We start from the raw sequence: 12,120 nt of genomic DNA, 5'->3' as shown, positions 1-12,120 counted from the left end.
GGAGGAGAACCTCGCCTTTTTTCTTCCCTCAGTCATTGGAGTTACATTCCTACACTCCCTTTTCTTCTCACCCATGCAGAGATGTGCAGCAGAGGAGCGGTGGTCTTGGTATCTTATCTCCTCCCGTGCCCAATGCACCACCACAGCTCCCTGCCCTGACTCTGCCTCCATCCTGGTTTTCTACATTTGCCCAGCCTACTGCTGCTGCATTCCCCTGAACTGTGTGTACTCTGGATTTGAACTTTTGCTGAACTCAGTGCTGACTGCTGAACTTTGTGTCTGGCCAGCTTGAACCTAGCTGCTAACCTGGTACTTTGCTGAACCTTGTGTCTAGCCTGCTAACCGGGTACTTTGCTGAACTCAGTGCTGACTGCTGAACTTTGTTGCTTTGATGCCAGCTGAACCTAGCTTGCTAACCTGGTACCTGCTGCTTGCAGTCCCCTTGATGTACCTGCTGTTTTTCTTGCATACCCCTGAACTTCTAACTAGTAGCTTGCTTTTCGGGGTATCTGCTGCCCGCATATCCCTGAGCTGTGCTGTTACCGCTGATCCTCTGCAGTGTCCACACTGAACTTCTTCATACTTATGCTGGACGCTGTCCCACCTGTGCACGCTCAGGAGAGGTATACGGAAGGCCTCCACTGCGATGCCATGCTCTACCACCCCTCCCTGGCGATCCACCAACTCTCGCCCCCACACCAAGGTCCATGGCCCACTCACTGCCTTGCGCACCACGTACACCAGGGAGCAGCTCCTGCAGTGGGAACCACGTGACCCCTCTCCCCCTGCAGCCAGGCTCCTGTCCAAACTAGTCTGGAATCACATACGACAGATCCTGGATCCGGTCCTGGACCTCTGGGGAGGCCAGCGGCGAAGAGGCTGTCAGGCAGGAGCCCGTGTGAGGCTTAAGAGGAAAGGTCTACGATCAGCCATCCCCTCAGTCCTCCTGGCAAATGTGCGGTCCCTTCCTAACAAGCTGGATGAACTTCGCCTCCTCTGTGACAGGAGAGACATCAGCAAGACAACTCCAGTCCTCTGTTTCACGGAAACATGGCTACATGGGGACATACCTGAGAACGCTCTCCATCTCCCAGGCTACAGCCTCACTCGAGCAGATCGAGACCCGGGAAACAAACACAGGTGCACCCCAAGGATGTGTCCTGTCTCCACTGCTGTTCTCCCTTTACACAAACAAACAGGGCCGGTTTAAGCAACAATGGGGCCCCAGGGCAAAATAAACCTGGGGGGCCCCCCCAACATATACCCCGGAACAAAAATCGGCATTAAGAGACCTTTTTTGCAGCTGGTATAGTCAGGGTGTGAAGCCCCAATCGGTCGGAGCTCCACATTCTGGCTATTCCAGCCTGCATGGGGGACAAGGGGTTAAAAAGTTTCAGGAGGGGGAACCCCACAATTTTTTTTTAAAATTCTCACACTCTAAACATAAAATAAAAAAAAATTGGGAAAATAGGAAAACATGCCAGGGATCTTCATACAGCCATATTGCGGCTGTATAGCAATCCCTGGCCAAAGCGCTGCGGCTGTTGATAGACCCCCTGGAAACCCCGTCAGGAAATTTATTGCGCTTTCGTTTGATGCATGTAAAATTACACTACCGTTAGGTTTGCTACTAAAAGTGACATTTACCGCATTTAAAAGTATACTTTTTTTTCTTCAAAACTTTAAAATCGATTTTCTCAAAAACTATAAGGTCTTTTTGAAAAATAGTTTTTTCCTCTTATTCCTAATGATCTCCTTAACATACCCTGCAAATTTAGGGGTTTCTAGCATTTAAGGTGGATTTGCTATTAACCATTAAAGTCGGCAGGTTTTTAAATGTGTTTTTTTTTTTTTTTTTTCATTTGAAACTTTAAAATCGATTTTCTCAAAAACTATAAGGCCGATTTTGAAAAATTTTTTTCCTCTTGTAGCCACTGGGGGCCCCTACAAGCTCTGGGGCCCTGGGGCAGCTGCCTCCTTTGCCTTAATGGTAGCGCCGGCCCTGCAAACAAATGCAGATCCAGAGCAGACTCAGTTAAGGTCATCAAGTTCGCCGATGATACTACTATTATTAGACTTGTCACCAAGGACAATATCCAGGGGTACTGTCAGCAGGTGGAGAGAATCTCCCTCTGGTGCAAGGAGAACAGGCTGGTGCTTAACACTGCAAAAACCGTCGAGCTAATTGTCGACTTCAGAAGGTCCGCTTCCACCCCACCCCCAATTCACATCGATGGTACGGAGGTGGCAAGAGTACCCTGCGCTCGCCTCCTGGGCACCACAATCTCCAGTGACCTCACCTGGAGGCCCAACATCACCGCAATACAGAGAAAAGCCCAGCAGAGACTGTACTTCTTCCACCAGCTGAGGAAGTTTGGCATGACTCAAGAGATTCTGACCAATTTCTACTCCGCTACCATAGAGTCGATCCTCTGCTCATCCATCCTGGTCTGGTACGCTGGCGCAACCGCCAGCGACAGGCACTCACTTCAGAGGGTCATCAGGGTGGCAGAGAGGGTCATTGGGAGACCTCTCCCCTCACTTGCCCTCCTACACAACAAAAGACTGAGATCGAGGGCCCTGAAGATCGCTAACGACCCCTCTCACCCGGGCCACTGCTACTTTAGCCCGATGCCACTGGGACGAAGGCTTCGGGCCATCTCCACAAAGACGGCTAGGCATAGTAATTCCTTCTTTCCCTCAGCCGTCAGCCTCCTGAACTCCCTCCACATACTCCCCACCAGTGCACCCCCACGACATATAGAGCTGTCACGGACAGAGCCAACTGCTGCTCTAGTATGCAAACTGTAAACGCAAATGTAATGTACAATGTAAATGCAATTGAAAAGCAAATGTAACCGTCTGCTACTGACATGTGTAATTGTAATTGTAACCGTCTTCTACTGACATGTGCAGGGGCGCTTCTAGCCATCTTGGCACTCCAGGCGAGAAAACCTGTGGTGCCCCCCCCCCCCCATGGTGTCCCAACACGCTCCCCCATCCTTCCCCTTGTGGTGCCTCCCTATGAAAGTAATCGTGATGCGGCTGCGTTTCACTGGAAAATAATCGTAATTCAGCTGCCGCCCTGCTCTGCATGCCACAGACCCCACGGGCTGAGTCCTAGGTTTGAACATTGGTTAGGGCAAAATATGCATGGAGTTACTATCTTCCCCAGGAATTCATTTAGGCACTTCATATTCCCCAACATCCCTAAAACACACTAACAAGTCAACTGGTTTCCCCCAAAACAATCCTATATTGAGAATATTAGACTTTAACTATGGTGGGATTAGATTGTGAGCTCCTCTGAGGACAGTCAGTGACATGACTATGTACTGTGTAATGTGCTGCAGAAGATGTCACTGCTATATAAATTAATAATAATAATATAGTAGGACATTAGACTATGACTATGGCAGGATTAGAGTGTTGGCTCCTCTGAGGACAGTCAGTGACATGGCTATGTACTCTGTAATGTGCTATGGAAGATGTCAGTGCTATATAAATACATAATAATAATATAGTAGGACATTAGACTATGACTATGGTAGGATTAGAGTGTGAGCTCCTCTGAGGACAGTCTGTGACATGACTATGTACTCTGTAAAGTGCTGCAGAATATGTCAGTGCTATATACACACATAATAATAATAATAATAATAATACTAATAATAATAATATGGTAGGACATTACACTATGACTATGGTAGGATTAGAGTGTGAGCTCCTCTGAGGACAGTCAGTGGCATGACTATGTACTCTCTGATGTGCTGCAGAAGATATCAGTGCTATATAAATACATAATAATAATATGGTAGGACATTAACTATGACTATGGTAGGATTAGACTGTGAGCTCCTCTGAGCACAGTCAGTGACATGACTATGTACTCTGTAATGTGCTGCAGAAGATGTCACTGCTATATAAATACATAATATGGTAGGACATTAGACTATGGCTATGGTAGGATTACACTGTGAGCTCCTCTGAGGACAGTCAGTGACATGACTATGTACTCTGTAATGTGCTGCAGAAGATGTCACTGCTATATAAATACATAATATGGTAGGACATTAGACTATGGCTATGGTAGGATTAGATTGTGAGCTCCTCTGAGGACAGTCAGTGACATGACTATGTACTCTGTAAAGTGCTGCAGGAGATGTCAGTGCTATAAAAAAAAAACTTAATTATCACTTGTATATGAACAATTATCCATTATTGTACCTTTGTAAGAACCTTATAAACCACTGGGAGATCTACAATTACCAGCATTTCTTTGTGAAGATGAACTATAATTTCATACATGACACATACATAATCACAGTAGGACATGCTGGTACCTGTAGTTCCCGAGTGTGCACTGCAGTCTATGATTTGGTCAAAGAATAGGCAGCCTGATCAGCATCTTATACAGCAAGTCACTCTATTCACATCCTGATGACCTGCTGTCCCGCTGTGCTTCCCCCTCCCCCCCTGAGCTGCAGCCAGAATTTAACCTTTTGTGTGCTCAATCAGTGACTAAAGCTTTTCATTTAGCTAGTAGTCCTGCTATTCACACGGTACCTTATCAGTCTGGAAGCCATCACATTCAGGTGATAGGGTCTGGTGAGGAAATACAAATGTCCCTAGTGCTGCAAAGTCAGTGCCCAGTAACGTAACTGTCTGGGGATTGATTTTCTCTAGCTGGAGCTCTGCACTCCTGGCATGTCTTGCATGCCTTGTTATTACCTCCTCCAAGGCTCCAACAGACATGCTCTTCTGCTGTGTTTACTTTTCCTCTTTGACACAGGGAGGGGCGGGAGCCTTCAGCAGTCACACAGACACTCTAGATCTGGAGATAACACTAACATTAGGGAATGCCTACAAAGTGTTGTAGACAAAAGGTTTGTAGATTCCTTATTTGAGGCTGAGCAGCAAAGACTTTTGTTAGAACTTTTTATCTCCGTTCCCTAATTTTTCAGTCTCTAAGGACAGGAAAAATAAACTTTTTCTTCCCTCAAAGCGCCTGCAATAAATCTGGCGCTTTAGGCAATTAGCTGGTCAGCTGGTCTCTAGGAGCGCCTCTGTGTGTAAGTGTAAATTTTCTGTTCCTGTTGCTCTATGCTATGGATTGATGTCCCTTCTGAGCCAAATGTACTGTGCCAAACCCAATTCCGGGCATGACCCAGTCATGCTTGGCGAAATAAACGATTCCTGATGTGACATCAAGCAATAAGAAGGAAGACTTGGAAGCAGGATGGAGGCAGTGAGAGTCCAGGTGACTGCAGCAAAGGAGGACAGATCGTACCCAGGACTGGAGACACTGCTTTTCTACTGTACATCGCTGCAAGGTGGGCGGATCAAGAGGGAGTGGAGGTCTGTGGTGAGTGGTGTGTCTGCACATGCTATGGGGGAGGATTACTGCATATACTATGTAGGTGACCACACTTGTAATGAGAGGTGGGCAGTTGGAATGGATGGCTTCAACATTTTATGGGGGTAAAGTTGGCTGCACATGGTTTGGAGGTAAAGTCTGCTGCACACCGGGGGAGGGGGGGTGATTTGCATGCATTGCTCACAATATGATGATGGAAAAATGTTATATTGTGGAAGGAGCTTGGATCTTGCCCTTCCACAAGTGAACTACAGCTATACAAGTAGAAGACGTTACAATAGGGTAGTTGGAGTGAACCTGAATTGAAAATAGACTTTGGAGATAATGATTCATTAACTGAAAATAGACTTTGGAGAAAAACAATTGTATGCATAATTCATAAAATTCAGCAGTGTAATGCTAACAACATTATTGGATCTGATGACCCAGTAACTACATGTCAAATAAAATGTTTAAAGGGAACTTGAAGTGAAAATAAACTTATGAGATAATAAATTGTACTGTAGTACAGCTAAGAAATACAAATTAGTAGCAAAGAAAAGAGTTTCATATTTTTTATACAGCTTTATTTATAACATTGCATCAGACTGTCTAAGTTGTCGTTTATAAACCCATTCTGCTTCTTAAAGGGAATCTGTATTGTTAAAATCGCACAAAAGTAAACATACTAGTGCCTTAGGGGACATCTCCTATTACCCTCTGACACAATTTCGCCGCTCCTCGCCGCATTAAAAGTGGTTAAAAACAGTTTTAAAAAGTTTGTTTATAAACAAACAAAATGGCCACCAAAACAGGAAGTAGGTTGATGTACAGTATGTCCAATACATCCATACACAAGCAGGCTGTATACAGCCTTCCTTTTGAATCTCAAGAGATCATTTGTGTGTTTCTTTCCCCCCGCAGTTCTCATGCACTGAAGTTTCAGGCTGCTTGTTTCTTCCTGCAAACAGCTTTGCCCTTATCTGTAATTCTTCAGTATGTGAAAGCCCAGCCAGCTCAGAGGACGATTTATCCAGCTTGTAAAAGATAAGAGAGAAGAGAGAAGCTGCTCTAATCCTAAATAACACACAGGCAGTGTGCATACAGGGGCCTGGAAGGGGGAGTTCATAGCAGAACCACAACACTGAAGAACTTGGCAGCCTTCCAGACACAGGCTGACAAGTCTGACAGGGGAAAGATAAATTGATTTATTACAGAGACTGTGATAGTAATAAGTGCTGCAGTAAGCCAGAACACATTAGAATAGCTTTTTGAACTTGTAGGATGATAAAAAACAGGATGCAATTTTTGTTACGGAGTCTCTTTAAGCTGTAAAACAAGCAGAGCTAATGACCCTTTCAAATTTCTTGTAGTAAAACCTTATCTCAAGCTAGAGGCCTGCATGCTACTTTTTTCGACCCACATCCGACCCGTAATCTGCTTTCTGAGGTAATTGCTACCACCACCTATCCCGCGAGCCTCCAAAACCGCAACCCACTTTCCGGCTGTTGAATGCAGCCATGAAGAGCGGATAGCAGGGAGCGGTCACCTGCCTGCATGGCTGGATAGCTACTCTTCCCACACCCACATCGCCCTACCCACAATCCAACCTGTACCTGACCCAAAATGAAAGCAGTTACCCAAACCCAACCCGCATTTCAGGTAACCCACAGGTACCCGACCCGTTGCAGGCCTCTTCCTCAAGCTGTCTCTCACAGTTTCTTGGCTGTTTACACTCTTCAGAAAACTGGACTGACTGACTAATTTAGTCCACAAGCTCAGAGAAGCTCTTATGCATAGATAACAACTCAAGTACTGGTATTTTAACTCTTCCTATACTGGAAAACAAAAAAGGGACGGCACATCATTTCTTAGTAGGGCTGGTTCCATGTGTGTATATGTTTATCTCATCACGTCACTTGTCACTTTAGGTATACTTTAAATGACAACCTTATACAGAATCTCAGCTCAGATGAGAATCATGAAGCATCTTATTTCCCTGAACATTGGGCAGTGTTTAATCTGAGCAGCAAGGCTAGTAGTGCAATGACAATAAGTGCTTCCCAATGCCCATCAATATACAGTATGCTGCTGCTGCGCATGTGCAGTCCGATTCGTGAAGGTTAGTGCATGTGCACTATTGGAATTATCACTCTAAAGGGTGGCAGGGTTGGGACCCCTCTAGGAGATTGGCCTTGAAGCCAGCAGAGGGGCTTAAAGAGAACCAGAGATGAAGCACCCTCATGTATTTTACCTTATAATTCACCTAATCTGCTCTTTGTTTCATTGTTCTCTGTTTAATCTGACTGTTATCACCTCTGATAAGAATCCCCGACTGAGCACTCAGTCTAGCTTTGCTACGGAAAGATTACAGCTGAGTCTGTCTTCTCTGGTGTCTTTTCAAGCCCAAGCCTGCCCCCTTGTGGCTCTGCTATAATGACTCAGCTATAATTATTCCCGGCAAAGCCAGACTGAATGCTCAGTCCGGGATTCTTATCACAGCTGTTAACAGACACTTTTAGCAGTGAGGATGAAACGGAGAGAAGGGTAGGTGTTTTCTCTAATGTTCTTACTGATATATATGGTAAAATACACAAGGGTGCTTCGTCTCTGGTTCCCTTTAACTCGCATAATCAGGGACGCCGATCCCATTGAGGCAAAGGAGACAGTTAACCCAGGGCTGCCAAGTGCTGCTGGCCCCCCCAGGTCTTCCCCTGCTTCAATATGTCCTGCCTGGGGTCCCTGTGATGTTTTTCCAGTAAGGTCATATCACCTGTCCCAGCGCATGGTCCCTCCCTGCTCCTGTCTTTATCCATCCATCCTAACCAGCGAGGATGAATGGATGAAGACAGGAAGATGGCAGCGCAGAGGGACCATGTGATGGGAGAGGTAAGATGGCAAAACTTCACAGGAGGCTCGGGGAGGACATACTGAAGCAGGGGGAGACCTGAGGAGGGGGGTAACAGTACAATTTCCTGAATGATCAATGATTCATCCAATCTAATTGGGGCCTGAGCGAAAGGACGGTCAATCGCTGGGAAAATTGTACCACTTTTTCTCCTGAGTTTTCTCCTAGATGATTTTTTTCACAACTTTTCATAAAATGTCTTTTAAGCCACCAGCAAGCAACAAAGTGCTCAAAATAAATGTAATAGAACTTTTTCACCAACGTTTTGGTTCTTTTTTAGTTGTAAAATGTTTAAAGAGGAAATAAAAATGATCTCCTAGGAGATAACTCAGGTGAATAAGTGAATTGCATATGGGCCAATCAATCCAGTACTCTGTATTTGATTAAAAATGAAACAATTCAATGTACTGTATTTCAGAGAATACCAAAATACTAATTCAAAAGACCACCAGATGGCAGCATTGTACAAAGGACAAACACTACAGTTCCCTTCAGAGACCTGAGTAAGGTCTCCTTTCCACAATAAATATGAGGGCTCCATATAACTCTCTCCTTGGGTTCACTTTAAAGTGTTCCAGAGTTTATGGTTATTAAAGATTTTTTACTTACCCGGGGCTTCCTCCAGCCCCATAAGCATGGATGCATCCCTTGCCATCTTCCTGAGTGCCTCCGTTAAGCTGCAATCAGTTCCGGTATTCGGCCCAGCGATGTCAGCAGGGGGCCTTCTGCGCATGCGCGGACCTTCTGCGCAAGTGCAGAAGACCCAGGCTGACGTCACTGAGTCAGACTGGGCCCGACTGCCTGGAATACCGGAGCTGACTGCAGCTTAATGGAGGCACACGGGAGGATGGCGAAGGACACATCCGTGCTTATGGGGCTGGAGGAAGCCCTGGGTAAGTAAAAATCTTTCATTTACAATGTCTCTGGGTCACTTTAAGGCCCCGTTCACAGTGGTGCTTTGCGGTGTGACATAACGGCCGCTCGGGGGAAAAGGAACAGCCAATTATTACACCAGACATGTAGGGGGACACAGAAACAGCCAATCATTACACTGACCACACAGGGGAACACAAGCAGGTGACATGGGAATAGCCAATCATTACACTGACCACACAGGGGAACACAAGCAGGTGACATGGGAATAGCCAATCATTACACTGACCACATGGGGGGGGGGGGGGCAGGGACAACCAATGTCTGTTCCTGTGTCCCCCACGTGGTCAGTGTATTATATTGTAACGGTATGTTTACACCCGTGCGTTAGTGGTTCGTAGTGTTGCTCGGATACCTCATTATCCTATTCGAGTTTGGTCGAATTCGGATAGTAAACTATCCGAATTCACTCGAAGTTCAATATCCGATGTAATCGAATATCCGATTCGACCTCGGATATCCGACGTCACTATCCGAGTCTGTATTCGAGTAAAATATTCGAGCTGGCCTTAAATAGCTTGTAAAACTTGTATTGGAGGTCAATGATGCATGAAACCAACTTTTTTTATGAAGAAAAACATCAAGTGAGTAGATGGTGATGTAGTAGTTATAAAAAATGTATCAAAAATAGTAAATTAACTTCATGAAAAGTGTTTGCATGAGAAGGTGTGTCCAAAATGGTTGTAAGTTGGAAGTCTTCATTTACGTCGTCTTCCTCTTCTTCTTCTATATCTTCTTCTTCTATATCTTCTTCTTCTATATCTTCTTCTTCTTCTATATCTTCTTCTTCTATATCTTCTTCTTCTATATCTTCTTCTTCTATATCTTCTTCTTCTTCTATATCTTCTTCTTCTTCTATATCTTCTTCTTCCTCTTCTTCTTCTATATCTTCTTCTTCTATATCTTCTTCTTCTTCTTCTCTATCTTCTTCTTCTCTATCTTCTTCTTCTCTTTCTTCTTCTTCTCTATCTTCTTCTTCTCTATCTTCTTCTTCTCTATCTTCTTCTTCTTCTATATCTTCTTCTTCTATATCTTCTTCTTCATCTTCTTCTTCTATATCTTCTTCTTCTATATCTTCTTCATCTTCTTCTATATCTTCTTCTTCTATATCTTCTTCTTCTTCATCTTCTTCTTCTTCATCTTCTTCATCTTCTATATCTTCATCTTCTATATCTTCTTCCTCTATATCTTCTTCTTCTTCTTCTTCTATATCTTCTTCTTCTTCTTCTTCTATATCTTCTTCTTCTATATCTTCTTCTTCTTCTTCTATATCTTCTTCTTCTATATCTTCTTCATCTTCTTCTATATCTTCTTCTTCTATATCTTCTTCCTCTTCATCTTCTTATTCTTCTTCTATATCTTCTTCTTCTATATCTTCTTCATCTTCTTCATCTTCTATATCGTCTTCTTCAATATCTTATTCATCTTCTTCTATATCTTCTTCTTCTATATCTTCTTCTTCTTCATCTTCTTCTTCTTCCTCTTCTTCTCTATCATTATATTATGTGTCTTTGTTTTCCTTTCTTTTGTAATATTTTTTTTACTTCATTTGTGGAAATATTTTATTTTAATAACACCATAGTTATATTTGTGTTGATGGCATAATAGGTAGGTAGTGGCACATTGCAAGCCACAGCGCCTTTTTCTGTGTACCCTGGCGGTGGTAAAACACAGACATCAGCAGGAGGAGGAAGTAGTTGCAGGCTTGCAGCTATTTGTAGTGTGTGGTAATAGTCGGTCGTTACTCGGTAGGAGAGTGGGTGGGCAGGTGGCAGCAGAAAATAGTTCTTCTTCTGTTCTCCCTGGCAGTGGTAGCAGCACACAGACAGCAGAAGCTCAATGCAGCTACAGGAGGAGGAGTAATGTGTGTCAGGCAGTGTGATGTGACTGACATAATAGGCTCTGGTTCCTAGCGGTGGTTCCAGGGCCGTAAATGAACATCATGAGGTTCCAGACAGCGGTCGTGAAGCCCACATTGTGTCCAATACACAATTGGGACAGCACAGTTTTCAACCCGGACACCTCTAAAATAATTACAATTTTTTTTATAATTATTGCAGCTATTGTTGAGCGTAATAGCTGGTGGCGCATGGGCAGCAGCACCTTGTAATGTGTTCCCTGGCAGTGGAGAGGAGACACAGACAGCAGGAGGAAATATAACAGCAGGCAGCGTGAGGAGGATAAGTGTGTGGCAGACTGGCATTTGGCAGCAGGCAGGAGGGCAGGCAGCGAGACATAGTAGGCCCTGGGTCCTAGCGGTGGTTCCAGGGCCGTAAATGAACATCATGAGGTTCCAGACAGCGGTCGTGAAGCCCACATTGTGTCCAATACACAATTGGGACAGCACAGTTTTCAACCCGGACACCTCTAAAATAATTACAATTTTTTTTTTAAATTATTGCAGCTATTGTGGAGCGTAATAGCTGGTGGTGCATGGGCAGCAGCACCTTGTAATGTGTTCCCTGGCAGTGGAGAGGAGACACAGACAGCAGGAGGAAATATAACAGCAGGCAGCGTGAGGAGGATAAGTGTGTGGCAGACTGGCATTTGGCAGCAGGCAGGAGTGCAGGCAGCGAGACATAGTAAGCCCTGGTTCCTAGCGGTGGTTCCAGGGCCGTAAATGAACATCATGAGGTTCCAGACAGCGGTCGTGAAGCCCACATTGTGTCCAATACACAATTGGGACAGCACAGTTTTCAACCCGGACACCTCTAAAATAATTAAAAAAAAATGTTTGTTTTTAAATTATTGCAGCTATTGTTGAGCGTAATAGCTGGTGGCGCATGGGCAGCAGCACCTTGTAATGTGTTCCCTGGCAGTGGAGAGGAGACACAGACAGCAGGAGGAAATATAACAGCAGGCAGCGTGAGGAGTATAAGTGTGTGGCAGACTGGCATTTGGCAGCAGGCAGGAGGGCAGGCAG

This window comes from Hyperolius riggenbachi, chromosome 7 (genome assembly GCF_040937935.1).
Source record: "Hyperolius riggenbachi isolate aHypRig1 chromosome 7, aHypRig1.pri, whole genome shotgun sequence".
Taxonomy (NCBI): Eukaryota; Metazoa; Chordata; class Amphibia; order Anura; family Hyperoliidae; genus Hyperolius; species Hyperolius riggenbachi.
This window is presented reverse-complemented; position numbering follows the sequence as displayed.